Raw genomic sequence first — 14,598 nt, forward strand, 5'->3', positions numbered from 1 at the left:
ATCCATCATATGGATTATTCCCAACTCTTGCTTCTAAACATATATAATCTTATTATAATTTGTTTAGTTAAGTTTGACCCATTGTTTTAACAGTTGGATATTACAATTATCCCATCGCACCTTACTAATATATAGATCATGTACCTCGCGTAGGCGAAACCTACATTATCCATTACTAGTCTTGATGAGTGTTAAAACTTGGAAAGCATAAACTTAATATTTAATTTGAGGGAATTGCAATTTTTCTGATCTCACCGGCTTGTTTATCATATAAACCGTCTCTCGCATGCATCAACATACATTCACATGCATCAACATACATACAAACAAAATGAAACAGTTATGGCCCCTAGCGCAATTTTTCTCCCAAGCCAATGAGAGAACCTAAGCTAACCTATAACGATCTAAGCTTCTCCAAGCAAGATCTTCAAGGTTGTCCTCCTTTGGCACTGACTTCTTTGCTTTCTTCATATCATTACATTACATGAAAGAAACTCGTTTTACATACGAGGGAGTGAGATGAGAAAAGAAGTTACATTTGGGAGATTAAGAGAGAGGCACGACACGCAGGTCGTATTTTAAAAACCCAAAACAAAACAAAGGAAAACTAAGGCCATAACCGATCACCACAAGACAATAATAAACACTTTATTATTATTATTATTAATTCCTTTAATTAATTAAAATCAAATTAAATTTCGACGACCGATCATCACATTTTAATGAACAATTCATTTTAAAATCGATGTCCTTTTTCGTATCAACACTTGACACTTTTAAAGCACTGAGTTAGCCGAATGGGTGAAAATTTCCTTGCGTTAACCAGTTAACCATATGCGTTAACCGGTTAACACTGTTTTGAAATCTGAAAAAATTGTTTTCTGCCTTGCGTTAACCGGTTAACCAAATGCGTTAACCGGTTAACACTGTTAAAAAAAATTCAAAAATTTATTTCGCCTTGCGTTAACCGGTTAACACTGTTCCAAAAAGTGTTTAGAAGGTTGTATTCAGTTTCTCGCTAATCGGTTAACCCTATGCGTTAACCGGTTAACACTGTTCGAAAAAGTGTTTAGAAAGCACAACTCTTGTGCAGTCAAACCCCAATCGCATAACTCTCTGACAACACAACCCTTGTGCCGTCACTAACCCTGATGCACCAATTTCAGACCGTCAAACACATCTCGATTGTTAATTCAGTATGATTGATCAACACGTCATTGCTTCACCATACTAATGTCGGATCAAGAAGCAAACGACCATTGATCGCTCAAAGGAAAACAATCATTGAGGGTTTGAATGAACGAAACGAGAACACTATATCATATATAATGTATTTTGCATCAGGATCACATATATCACATATATGTAACTTGATCGATCTCAATTTAACCTTTGATTCATTCTGTTTTAATCAAATTATTACAGAACAAAAACAGATATCAGATTCATGGTTTCGTAAGTGGCTCTGATACCACTGAAGGAGAATTGCCATCCAAGGCACAGCGGAATTTAAAAATTTCTCCATTTAGTGATCCTTACGAATGGGCATGATCAGTGATAGAATCGTTACCTCTTGTGGCGATTCAAACCTTTGGTGCAGATCTCTGATAATGATCAAAACCTTTGATACAGATCCACGGGGCAATCACAAACGTTGAACGATGACAACGTCTCTACTCAGTCCACACGAACAGATTCCTTCAATCGCAGTGCTAGCTGTTATGAATGAAGGCTTTGAGTGAGAGAAAGAGGGAAACAAAATTTCAAGTCTCTACTTGAATTTCTGTCTGAGTGGAGTTGGAGTGACAATACTTCTACCCAAGGGGTTCTATTTATAGAACCACTTGTGTGGGCTTCAAGCTAAAAAGCCCACTTAAGTGTATTTTGGCCCATATCTTATAATATGCCCAAAATCACTTAAGTATTTGGTACCTTACCATATTTCGTCTCCCACTTAAGTGCACCGTACCTTACGGTGTTCCTTAGTTACTCTATCTCTCATCAATCCGTCCTTTGTGTGTGACCCTATAGGTTTTCGCGGCGTTGGCAATTATATTAAATCACGCATTTAACATAATAAACAGTGAGCGGTATCTAGCAACACATCACTGCTACCCAAGTCACGAAAATGTCATGTGATCTGACAAAACCTCCTGTGATAATAATTATGTGTATAATTACCCCTTTGCCCTTATGTCTATATTGAACACAAGGTATAGACCGTGTCACCCTTGTCCAGTTCAATATTGGGCCCATAGACACTTATCCTGTTACACAGGATTGGCAAATTCCATCTAGGACACTCATGTCCCTCAACATGCTTCGTGGAGTACCCATCAACTGTCTTTATGGTTATCCAGTTACGGACAACGTTGGATCAGCAATAAAGCACTCGACTCTACATCTAGGATCCATAGTGGTTTCAGGTCGAAGAGTGGTATACACTATTATCACCACGAGAATAACTTATGACACTTTGCATAACTTTCTATATAGTATTCTCATAGCGGGTCAATCCGGTATAAATATTACTCCTAATATTCATACCTATGTTTAAGACTTGATAACTCTTTATCCATGATCCATGAGATGTGATCATCAGTCTACAAACATAATAGTCTTAATGCTTTAATGTTATCCCACTTCACATTAAAGCTCGACTACGGATACTTTAAGAATAGTGCCCTTATGTTTAATGTGTTCTCATGATTAAGTCACACTTAATACATTAAACGGACTATCTATTCTAGGGACTTTATTAATCAACCATAATAAAGAAAATGCCTTTTATTATTAATAAATAATTCGATACAAGTACCAAAAGTATTGGCCTCTAGGGCTTACACCAACAATCTCCCACTAGCACTAGAGCCAATCAGGCATACCCCGTATGCCCATTGATCTAGTATGGCCATCATGCTTCTGCTGCGCAAGAGGCTTTGTCAGTGGGTCAACTATATTGTCAAGTGTAGGTACTTTACATATTTTCGCACAACGCCTAAGTATGTGTTTGGATCGTTGATGAGATCTAGGCTCCTTAGCTTGTGCGATAACATCATTGTTATCATAATAGAGACCAATGGGATCCACAATGCTAGGGACTATGCCAAGTTTATTGATCAAAACAGCTTCCTTTGCTGCACTTAAGGCAGCAATATACTCAGCCTCAATTGTAGAATCAGCAACTGCATCTTGCGTTGAACTTTTCAAGCTCACAGTGCCACCATTTAAGCAAAACACATAACCAGATTGGAATCATTCATATTAAAGCGTCTCAGCACTTTGTCTATGTACTCTGACTTAGGCCAAGCATTTCATGATCTATCTCTATAGATTCTGATAGGCTGCTTCACCCAGGTCATTCATAGAAAAGCATTTCCCCAACCAAGACTTTACTTGTTACAGGGTAGGGATATCGATTCCAATGAGTAATATGTCATCTACATATAATACCAGGAATACGATCATGCTCCCACTAACCTTCTTGTAGACACAAGGCTCATCTTCGTTCTTGATGAATCCATACAGTTTTACTGTTTCATCAAGGCGAAGATTCCATGAGTAGGTCACAGGCTCATCTTGCTCCATGAGTAATACATCACCTTGATCAGATATCCATATATCTCAGGTAGGTGACGTATCCTGCCTGACCTACGCTGGTCTTGTTCTACTTGAGCAGGTTGCTCTTACACAACTACTTGTGTTTCCTGCTCTAATTCCTCCATAGGTGTATCGATGCTTTGTGATTCTTGAATTTCTTCAAGCTCTACTTTCCTCCCACTGGTTCCTTTGGAATTAAAATCCTTTTCTAGGAAAACTCCAGTTCGAGCGACAAACACTTTGCCCTCTGAAGGATTGTAGAAGTAATATCCTCTTGTTTCTTTAGGATACCCCCACAAATAAGCATTGGTCAGATTTGGGCTTAAGCTTAGTTGAAATTTGTCGTTTCACATAAACTTCGCAACCCCAAATCTTCATGTAAGACATATGTGGTCTCTTACCACTCCATATCTCATATGGTGTCTTTTCAACCTTTTGGATGGAATACGGTTAAGTGTGTAAGCTGACGTCAATGGTGTATGTCCTCAAAAGGAGTTTGGAAGATTGGTGTGACTCATCATGGATCGGACCATGTCCAACAGGGTTCGATTTCTTCTCTCAGATACATCATTCCATTGGGGTGTTCCAGGAGGAGTGAGTTGGGATAGGATCCCACACTCTTTCAGATGGTCATCAAACTCTAGGCTTAAATATTCACCACTTCGATCTGATCGAAGAGTTTTAATATTCTTACCTAGTTGGTTTTAACTCGTTAGGTTTCACCCTTTTGTATTAATGTTATTAATAGGCATTCCAAGATCAAGGACATATAGTCCATTGTTCATTTGTGCAGTAGCATAGAATATATCATTCAAATAAATTGAGCAACAATTGTTCTTTATTATAAATGAAAAACCAAACTTGTCCAAACAAGCAATGGAAATAATATTCCTGCTAATTGCAGGTACATAATAACAGTTCTCTAACTGAATTATTAAACCACTAGGTAAAGTCAATACAAAAGTTCCTACGGCTAAAGCAGCAACCTTTGCTCCATAGCCAACTCGTAGGTCGACTTTACCTTTTGCCAAATCTCTACTCCTTTTTAGTTCCTGCACATTTGTACAAATGTGAGAACTGCATCCAGTATCTAATACCCATGATGCAGAAGTAGTTAAACTAATAACAAAAATACCTGAAGTTGAAGTCTCTACTCCATTCTTCTTATCTTCCAGGTACTTTGGGCAGTTCCTCTTCCAGTGTCCGGTCTTACCGCAATGGAAGCAGGTGCCTTCTTTTGCTATGCCTCCACTAGGCTTCAAAGCAGCAGTGGGTCTGGGATTGGCAACTTCCTTGCCCTTCCCCTTATCACTCTGCTTAGTGGGCCTTTTGTTCTGTCTCTTTCCATTTCCGATCATCAGAATGGACTTCCCTTTTGACTTCAGATTCTGCTCGGCAGTTCTTAACATGGCGAGCAGTTCAGAAAGAGATTTGTCCATATCAATCATATTGAAATTTAGGACAAATTGACTGAAACTATCTGGCAACGATTGCAAGATCAAATCAGTTGCAAGTTCCTTTTCGAGGGGAAAACCCAATCTCTCAAAGTTTTCCACATACCCAATCATCTTGAGTACATGGGGACCTACAGGGGCTCCCTCATCTAACTTGCTTCGAAAAAGGGCTTTTGAAACTTCAAACCTCTCATGCCTTGCTTGCTCTTGATAGAGCAACTTCAGGTGTTCGATCATATCGAACGCTGACATGTTCTCATGTTGCTTTTGCAATTCTGAGTTCATGGTAGCCAGCATGAGACAAGCAGTTTCATTGGCATCATCAACATGCTTCTTATAAGCATCTCTTTCTGCCTTAGGTGCAGAACTAGGAGGTTCCTCTTCAGGAACAGGTGTCTCCAAGACATACAACTTTTTATCATGTTTGAGGACAATCCTCAGGTTTCGGTGCCAATCCAGAAAATTTGTCCCAGACAATTTTTCCTTATCAAGGATTGATCGCACGATGTTGTTAGAGGTGTTTGCTGTCATGGTAATCTACATAAGGATTAATGAAAATATAAGTATCATTGACATATTCAATTAGGCCTTTAATTAAATATGCTCCCACTATTCTACTCAAAACAAATGACCCTCATCATTTGATTCGAAAAATCCCGTTGGAAGATTTTCTAGTGGGTCGAGATCCATATTTCACTTCGTTCTAAGTCCGCGTAGGCGGATTACACAAAACTGGGTTATTTTAGGTAGGAACTCCTTCCAATTGTATCTCATACAACTCTCGAAAATTTCAGTTGGGTGAATAACTCCTTATTCTAATCCATCATATGGATTGTTCCCAACTCTTGCTTCTAAACATATATAATCTTATTATAATTTGTTTAGTTAAGTTTGACCCATTGTTTTAACAGTTGGATATTACAATTATCCCATCGCACCTTACTAATATATAGATCATGCACCTCGCGTAGACGAAACCTACATTATCCATTACTAGTCTTGATGAGTGTTAAAACTTGGAAAGCATAAACTTAATATTTAATTTGAGGGAATTGCAATTTTTCTGATCTCACCGGCTTGTTTATCATATAAACCGTCTCTCGCATGCATCAACATACATTCACATGCATCAACATACATACAAACAAAATGAAACAGTTATGGCCCCTAGCGCAATTGTTCTCCCAAGCCAATGAGAGAACCTAAGCTAACCTATAACGATCAAAGCTTCTCCAAGCAAGATCTTCAAGGTTGTCCTCCTTTGGCACTGACTTCTTTGCTTTCTTCATATCATTACATTACATGAAAGAAACTCGTTTTACATACGAGGGAGTGAGATGAGAAAAGAAGTTACATTTGGGAGATTAAGAGAGAGGCACGACACGCAGGTCGTATTTTAAAAACCCAAAACAAAACAAAGGAAAACTAAGGCCATAACCGATCACCACAAGACAATAATAAACACTTTATTATTATTATTATTATTAATTCCTTTAATTAATTAAAATCAAATTAAATTTCGACGACCGATCATCACATTTTAATGAACAATTCATTTTAAAATCGATGTCCCTTTTCGTATCAACACTTGACACTTTTAAAGCACTGAGTTAGCCGAATGGGTGAAAATTTCCTTGCGTTAACCGGTTAACCATATGCGTTAACCGGTTAACACTGTTTTGAAATCTGAAAAAATTGTTTTCTGCCTTGCGTTAACCGGTTAACCAAATGCGTTAACCGGTTAACACTGTTAAAAAAAATTCAAAAATTTATTTCGCATTGCGTTAACCGGTTAAGCATACGCGTTAACCGGTTAACACTGTTCCAAAAAGTGTTTAGAAGGCTGTATTCAGTTTCTCGTTAACCAGTTAACCGGTTAACACTGTTCGAAAAAGTGTTTAGAAAGCACAACTCTTGTGCAGTCAAACCCCAATCGCATAACTCTCTGACAATACAACCCTTGTGCCGTCACTAACCCTGATGCACCAATTTCAGACCGTCAAACACATCTCGATTGTTAATTCAGTATGATTGATCAACACGTCATTGCTTCACCATATTAATTTCGGATCAAGAAGCAAACGACCATTGATCGCTCAAAGGAAAATAATCATCGAGGGTTTGAATGAACGAAACGAGAACACTATATCATATATAATGTATTTTGCATCAGGATCACATATATCACATATATGTAAATTGATCGATCTCAATTTAACCTTTGATTCATTCTGTTTTAATCAAATTATTACAGAACAAAAACAGATATCAGATTCATGGTTTCGTAAGTGGCTCTGATACCACTGAAGGAGAATTGCCATCCAAGGCGCAGCGGAATTTAAAAATTTCTCCATTTAGTGATCCTTACGAATGGGCATGATTAGTGATATAATCGTTACCTCTTGTGGCGATTCAAACCTTTGGTGCAGATCTCTGATAATGATCAAAACCTTTGATACAGATCCACGGGGCGATCACGAACGTTGAACGATGACAACGTCTCTACTCAGTCCACACGAACGGATTCCTTCAATCGCAGTGCTAGCTGTTATGAATGAAGGCTTTGAGTGAGAGAAAGAGGTGTAAGACCCCAATTTTGGCCCTAAGATCCCTCATGGCCCATATCATACCATATCATTGCCTCAAGGATCTTTGCATGCCCTAGCTTCCCTCCTAGTGGGTGGGTTATCTTGTGAGTGTGGTTCTTGATCACCAAGCATGTTTTGCATTTTGTATATCATTGCTTTTCATCTGCTTATTAACCAAAAGTACAAAAATATTGTCATCTAACCATGTTACTTGCAGCTGAAGCAATCTACAGTCAAACAGTCAAATCAGTCATTAAGCAATGGATGGTGGCCATTCTTGAAGAATTTGGGCACCATGATCAATCATCAAGAGTTCATGTGAGTTGTTTTATCATTTGGAATCAAGATATCAAGTGGTAGGGGCTTGGAATTCATCAGAACATGGTTCAGTCAAGCAAAACCCTCGAAAAGTCAACTGTTGGTCAACTATGCATTTAATCAGTGATTTGATGGTGGGAATTGGTTTGAGAGGTCTCATTCATGTCCATATAAGCCTCATATATCATGTCAAGCATCCACAGTGAAGAAAATAAAGTCAGACAAGAAATTTCCAAAAATAGAAAGTTGACCTGTAATTGGAATTTGCCAAAAATGGAAACTTCTTCTCCTCAACATTACATCATCATACAAGCTTCAAATGAATTTTTTCCCAACATGAAAGTTGAAGGTCTTGTTCTCCCATTTCCAAAAAGTCCAAGAACACTCATTTCTCATTTATGGTTGGCAAGTTATGATCAAATCATTCTCAAACATTTTTGAACTTCAAAAGGCCATATCTTCCAAACCATTTGGCCAAATTGGGTGGGGTTTTTTGCTACAAGTCATATTTGATGCCCTCTTTCCAAATCTTCCATCACAATTCATCAAAAACTTACCAATCAAAATGGCATTTTTGAAGTAGCATGAATTAATTCAAGTAAGGTGAAAAAGTGACTTTGCAAATTAAGCTTTTCCAACATATTCCACCAATTGAAATGGTTCAGAAAACACATTTTGGATATGTTTGAGGCCCAAATTCGCAGCTGTTAGCACATGGCCATGTAGCATGAGTGGAATTTCACTAATGACCAAACACACTTCATTAAGCAAATTTGGATTACACTTCAATTAACCAGCTAATGCAAACCTTAAACAGCATATATATTCTCCATTTTCTGTTGGAAAACCCTAGCAGCCACTCTCACTAAAACAGACCAAAACTCTCTTGCTCTCTCAAACACACAATTCCTTCATTTTAAAAGTTCTGCTGAAACCTCAAAGAACTTGTCCATTGCTTGTTTGTTTCATCATTTACAAACCATTTGGAAGCTATTGTGAGCATCATTGTCCAGCTGTAAGCAAGAAATTGGGACTGTAACTTTGAAGCTCCATCCATGGCAGCTCGATTTTGAAGCAAAAAGCAAAGCAACTGGGCTTTCAGGACTCATCCATTCATCATCTAAAGCAATATTGGTCACCTGTTTCAACTGTTTGAGACCAAACAATAGCTGAATCATCACTGCTCTTCAACTTTGGTAAAATTTCGAATCTCTTCATTTGCAAAATCATGATATGCTTTAGATAGGTTTTGCTTTGCTGATCATTATGATGTTTGAATCGTGTGAAATGGCTGTGCATTGAGTGAGAAATCTGATTTTAAAGTTTCATGTTCAATCATGTTTTTGCTCATTTCTTACTGTGTAGCTCGATTTAATGTTATTGGTTGCTGGAATATTGTTGTGCATTGTGTGATGGTTCTATTGGTATGCTTACTTTCCATTTCTGGGCAAGAAAATTTTTCACGATTTGGATGAAGATGAACATTGCTACTGTTGCCATAAACCCTAAGTCCATGCCCAGAATTCGTATTTGGCTGTTTTGATTTTTTATTTTTGCATGGAAGCACTGTTCTATTGCCCATGAACCAACCCGCGCATGACACCTCCTTAAGTGAAACGGTGCGTTTCACTTAAGGGACCCAATAATTTCAAAATTGCCATTGCCGGTTTAATAAATTAATTAATCATTTCATTATTTAAATTTTTATTCCATTTGATGCACCAATCTTCCAAAAATCATAGAGCAATCAATTTTCATCCAAAATTCATGAGACTTTTTGCAAATTGTTCATCTTGATCTCTAGTTTCTTATCATGATTTTTCCAGATTTTTTGCATGAATGGATTTTAAATTGTGCTAGGGTTTGTCATATGTGTCCATTTTATGTATGTCTTGCCAAATCAATTGTGAAATGATGATACTTTATCCAATGCCTTTGAAATTTTTTGAGCTCAAACTAGACACATTCATGGTGATTTTGGTGTAGAGTTTGTGAATTTATCATTGCTGGTTTGTGAGTTATGATTTTTTGAATTAGGGTGTGACAATTTGTGTCACACCATTGATGTCCAACTTCATGATTTTCATTACCATGCTTCTTGAACTCAAATTGGCTTGAATTTTTGCATGAATGTACTTATGGATGTCTAGTTTACATGTGATTGTTTGTGGAATTATTGATGGCATTTCCTAATTGTTTGGGATTTTTTTTCCCTGTTTGATCATATGTTGACTTTTTGTGACACATCATCTCATATTGTTTGTGAAATTCTCATACTTAATTGGATGAACATGAAATTTGACATGTGATTAGTAGACATCTTAAGCTTTGTCATGGTTTTGATCCCATTCATTTCTCATATGTTGTCACTGATTTATGATTTATTGAAATTGGTGCATGTTTGGTTGACTTCTTTGAGCATGCTTGAACTTGCTTTGACTTTCTGATTTTCATTGACCAACTTCCCTTGATCCAAATGAGCTGAAATTTGATATGCATATCATGTTATAGATTATGTTTGATCATGAATTATTTGATGATTTGTTGAATTGTTTATGATTGGTTTTGAGTTGAGTCTTGCTGTTGACTTCTATGAGCTTCTATATGCCATGCTTTGACCTAATTTGCTTATGAAATCATGATGATGAATGATATGAACATGAAACCAATTGAGTTTGTTTCTTGATTGTTTGAAATTGATTTTGATTGGATTTCACTTGCTGTTTTGACTTTCTCATCCCCTTTTGACCCTAGGCTTGTCCTAGTGGTCCTGTTGCTCATGTTTGAGTTCATGTTTTCAGGTTAAGCAACAAATGCTTCAAAGGGATCATTACAAATTGATTGAGCTTGATTGATTATCATGACTAACTTGTTTGTTTTGTAGGTTGCTTGGCTCACATGCTTTGAGCCTTGTGCATTGCACACTTAACTGATTGTGTTGACTGTTGATCTTTATCTCATTTTGATTTAAACTTTGAGTTGTGTACTGATTCTGTTTGACTGGTTTCAGGTACCTTTAGTTGCTTAGTTCTTTAAGAACTTGCTTTGCTTTGCTTTAATAGCAATTTGCATTGAGGTATAATCCCTTTTCTTCATGTAGTCTGGAAGACCTGGCCTGTTACTTGGCCAGGCAACTGTCTGAAGTCCTCCTTAAGAGGCAATGCTTGTGTGTGTTTATATTTGTCCCAAGCAGGAAAAGTCCTCATTTGAGGCAATTGGTAGATCAAAGAGATATGCAACCTATCTCCTACTATTCTGTGAGTCTTCTCCTTGCTCCCATTATGTGGTTGTAGCATTGAGATCCAAACCCAAGATCTATCGAGTCAATAATCTGTGGAAAGAGTTCCTACTTTCTGAACTCCCACACCTTCTGATATTCAAATGCTCTCCCTGACCAGGGATAAGAGCAATGAGGCACACCCCTCATATCCTTTCATCTGCTTCACCTTAGTCCCTCAATGGCAAGGTTAAGAGCACCATTAACCCTATTCCAGTTGGCTTCAATGCCTAACCCTTTGTGTGAGCCTAATTGTTTGGTTATAGTGTGTGCTGAATGACTTCATTGATTGATTGCTTATTTCATATACACATGTCTGCTTGCATGCTTTGTGCATTTATCATCATTAATTGCTCATTAGTGCATGATCATCTCATTTGTCTTTATGACATGTCTTTGTTGTTTACCCATTGAGGACAATTGTAAGACCGTTTATTGACCATTGTTCCTATGATATGGAAGTGAGTATAAGACCATCTCATTGGCCACTCATCTTCTCTTTGCTTGATGCATTTGTTTGTTGTATGTGAGGATGCAATTGTAAGTCCCTGCAAGTTGGCATTTGTATTCCTAGGACCATACTGTGGAGGTTAGAGTAAGCCCAGATAGATTGGCATCTGACATCCATGTTTTGCTTTTGTTTGTTTATGTGAGGATGCAATTGTAAGTCCCTGCAAGTTGGCATTTGTATTCCTAGGATCATATGTTGGAGGTTAGAGTAAGCCCAGACAGATTGGCATCTGACATCCAAATTTTGTCTTTGTTGTTGGAGATTGGTGTAAATCCATCTATTGGTATCCGGTATCCACTTTTTATTTCTTTGTTGAGGAGATTAGTATAAGTCCATAGAGTGGCCTCTGATATCCAGTTCTGTTTTAGGAGATTGGTATAAGCCCAGTAATTGGCATCCGGTATCCGCTTTTGTTGACTTTCTTCTTTTGCTTTGATTGTTTGTTATTATCCATTGCCTATTCCAAAGGACACACTTGAATCATCTTCTATATGATTTCAAGAAGTGAACCTCCTAGGAAGTTTTACAATCCATCTTCATCCATTCATCCATTTTGTCCTAAACCTTTTCACACATTGCTTTCAAAACTTGAGATAAATATTGTGCAAACATCTTCATGCTTTTAAATTAAAAACCTGGACCCCAAGTCCTTGACTTTTTTCAAACTCCATTTCATAACACTTCTTTTGAATCAATCTTAATCATACTTTGACCCTACTTTCATAATCACAATCAATTAACTTCACCCATTCAATTGTTTTGGCTTTGTCCATTGTTAATCTTTTCATGCATTAGCCATAGGTTTCAATTATCATTATGGTTGATGTAAACCTCACCTTATCCTTAGTGAGTCGACTATAAGACTTCCGTACTGAAAACAGGGTTAGCCCCTCTAGTACGTCGAAGCTATCCTCGCATGGTGGATGTTGGTCTTGGTCGAGTTTTCTCCCATTGATAATGAAAAGCCTCGGTGCTATTGTTTAAAATTGAATTCACTAACTTTTGGAAATCTTTTAGCCGAACTACGGCGTTTTGATCCTTACCTTTGATGGAAGGTACGTAGGCAACGGGTTCATCCGTTCGAACACAAAAATAACTAAATTGTATATTCTTTTCTCATCATCCCAATCATGTTTGCACAATACTTATGTCATAACAAATAACAATTTTATACAACAAGTGTGAAAAGGGCTCCCTAGGAGTACCTAGGACGTAGTGGGTGCCTAACACCTTCCCATTGCGTAATTTACCCCTTACCCAGACTCTCTGATCTTTTTATTAGTTTTCTACGCGTAAAACTTCTTAGGCTTTTGTTCGCTTTTTAGCCAGTCCTTTGGATAAATAAAAGTGCGGTGGCGACTCGAAATTCATTGTATGCTTTGCTTATGGTTTAATCAATAAATCATATAGCGACGAATACACCGCTACAGAAAAGTGGCGACTCCACTGGGGAGATACATTAGATCTTCCTTGGTGGTGTTGCCTACTTTTCACCCTTGTGTGATATATTGTTATTTGTTATATGACATATTTTTGTACCATTTGGGATGACTGTATTGATTGTAATGTTTGAATTGCTTGATATACAATTGCTGTTTGCTTTGGTGATCTGTGAGATGAGTTCTATACCCGAACTCGAGTGCACTCTAGGATAGGAGAATGGCATAGTCTTGTTGACTGGTGTGGAGTATTCCTTAGCCAGTTGACTTGCGAGTCCATTCACTTGGTGGAGGTCATGTTGGATTAATAATGTCACACAAGTTATTTGTGGTTAGGCATTATTCTTTCAATCATGTGCCGCAGAAGCCAAGGACCGTAGTTTACCAAACCCATCTTGGCCTATTTTTAGGAACGTAGTGCGGAGGTCGTTCAGATGTAAGTTCTGATGCGATTGTTACGTGATACTACACTCATAAGAGTTTCTCTTGAGAATATTCTTGGAATACGAGTATTCGTTCCTCCGATAATATTCGAAAGATGGAACGATGATTATGGGAACCTCTGGTAGAACATGTCTGGCAGGTTTAAACCCTAGTACACTCCCTTTGGGTGGTTCTTAACCGAGACTCCATGCTCATGACTCTCAGCAAACCCGTGATTCGTGGTTGAGTCGTTCAAACATCGTTAATATCAATGGAACCTGGATGTTGATCAGGCATAAAACCTAAATCCCCCAAAAAGGATGGTTGATATTAAGGATGTTCGAACCGGTTCATGTACCGTTAATATCATGGAACTTGGGTGTCGATAAGGTGAAAACCTAAATCCACCAAAATGGATGATTGATATTAGGGATACAATGAGCTTTCCCACGACCTTTGTCTGGTGTGCCTTGCTTGATCCTTGAGTGTGATTGTTGCATTCATGCATTCATCTACATCCATATCATCAGAAAAAGAAAATTTTCAAGGAACTCAAAGGAGTTTATTTGCAAAAGTTCTCAAACATGAAAAAACCGGGAAAATTTTCACCTGATATATCTGATGAGATATTCTCATATACGATCAAAATGCTTAAATATTTCAAAGTTTGCAAGTAAAACCCTCGAGTTCCTTTGAAATAAAAAACAAGCATATGCATAAACACTTCATGCATCATTTGCATAAGCGGGTGTTTTGTTCCGGTCTCCCGTCCTGTGGTCTGACCCTGCAATCTTCATTTATTTTGAAGACGCACTTTGCCGGTACTATACCAGAGCCAACTCTGCCAGATTGATGGATCAGCTAGAGCAAGAGAGTTGTGAACTCAAAGAGGAATTCGCCAGACTAAGTGCTGTTGATGGATTTATTCCTGGTTAACTAATCCCGGGCTGGCATTGGCTACTGTTCTGGGGCATGTAATGAGCAAGGT

The sequence above is a fragment of the Lathyrus oleraceus genome, chromosome 4 (genome assembly GCF_024323335.1).
Source record: "Lathyrus oleraceus cultivar Zhongwan6 chromosome 4, CAAS_Psat_ZW6_1.0, whole genome shotgun sequence".
Lineage (NCBI taxonomy): Eukaryota > Viridiplantae > Streptophyta > Magnoliopsida > Fabales > Fabaceae > Lathyrus > Lathyrus oleraceus.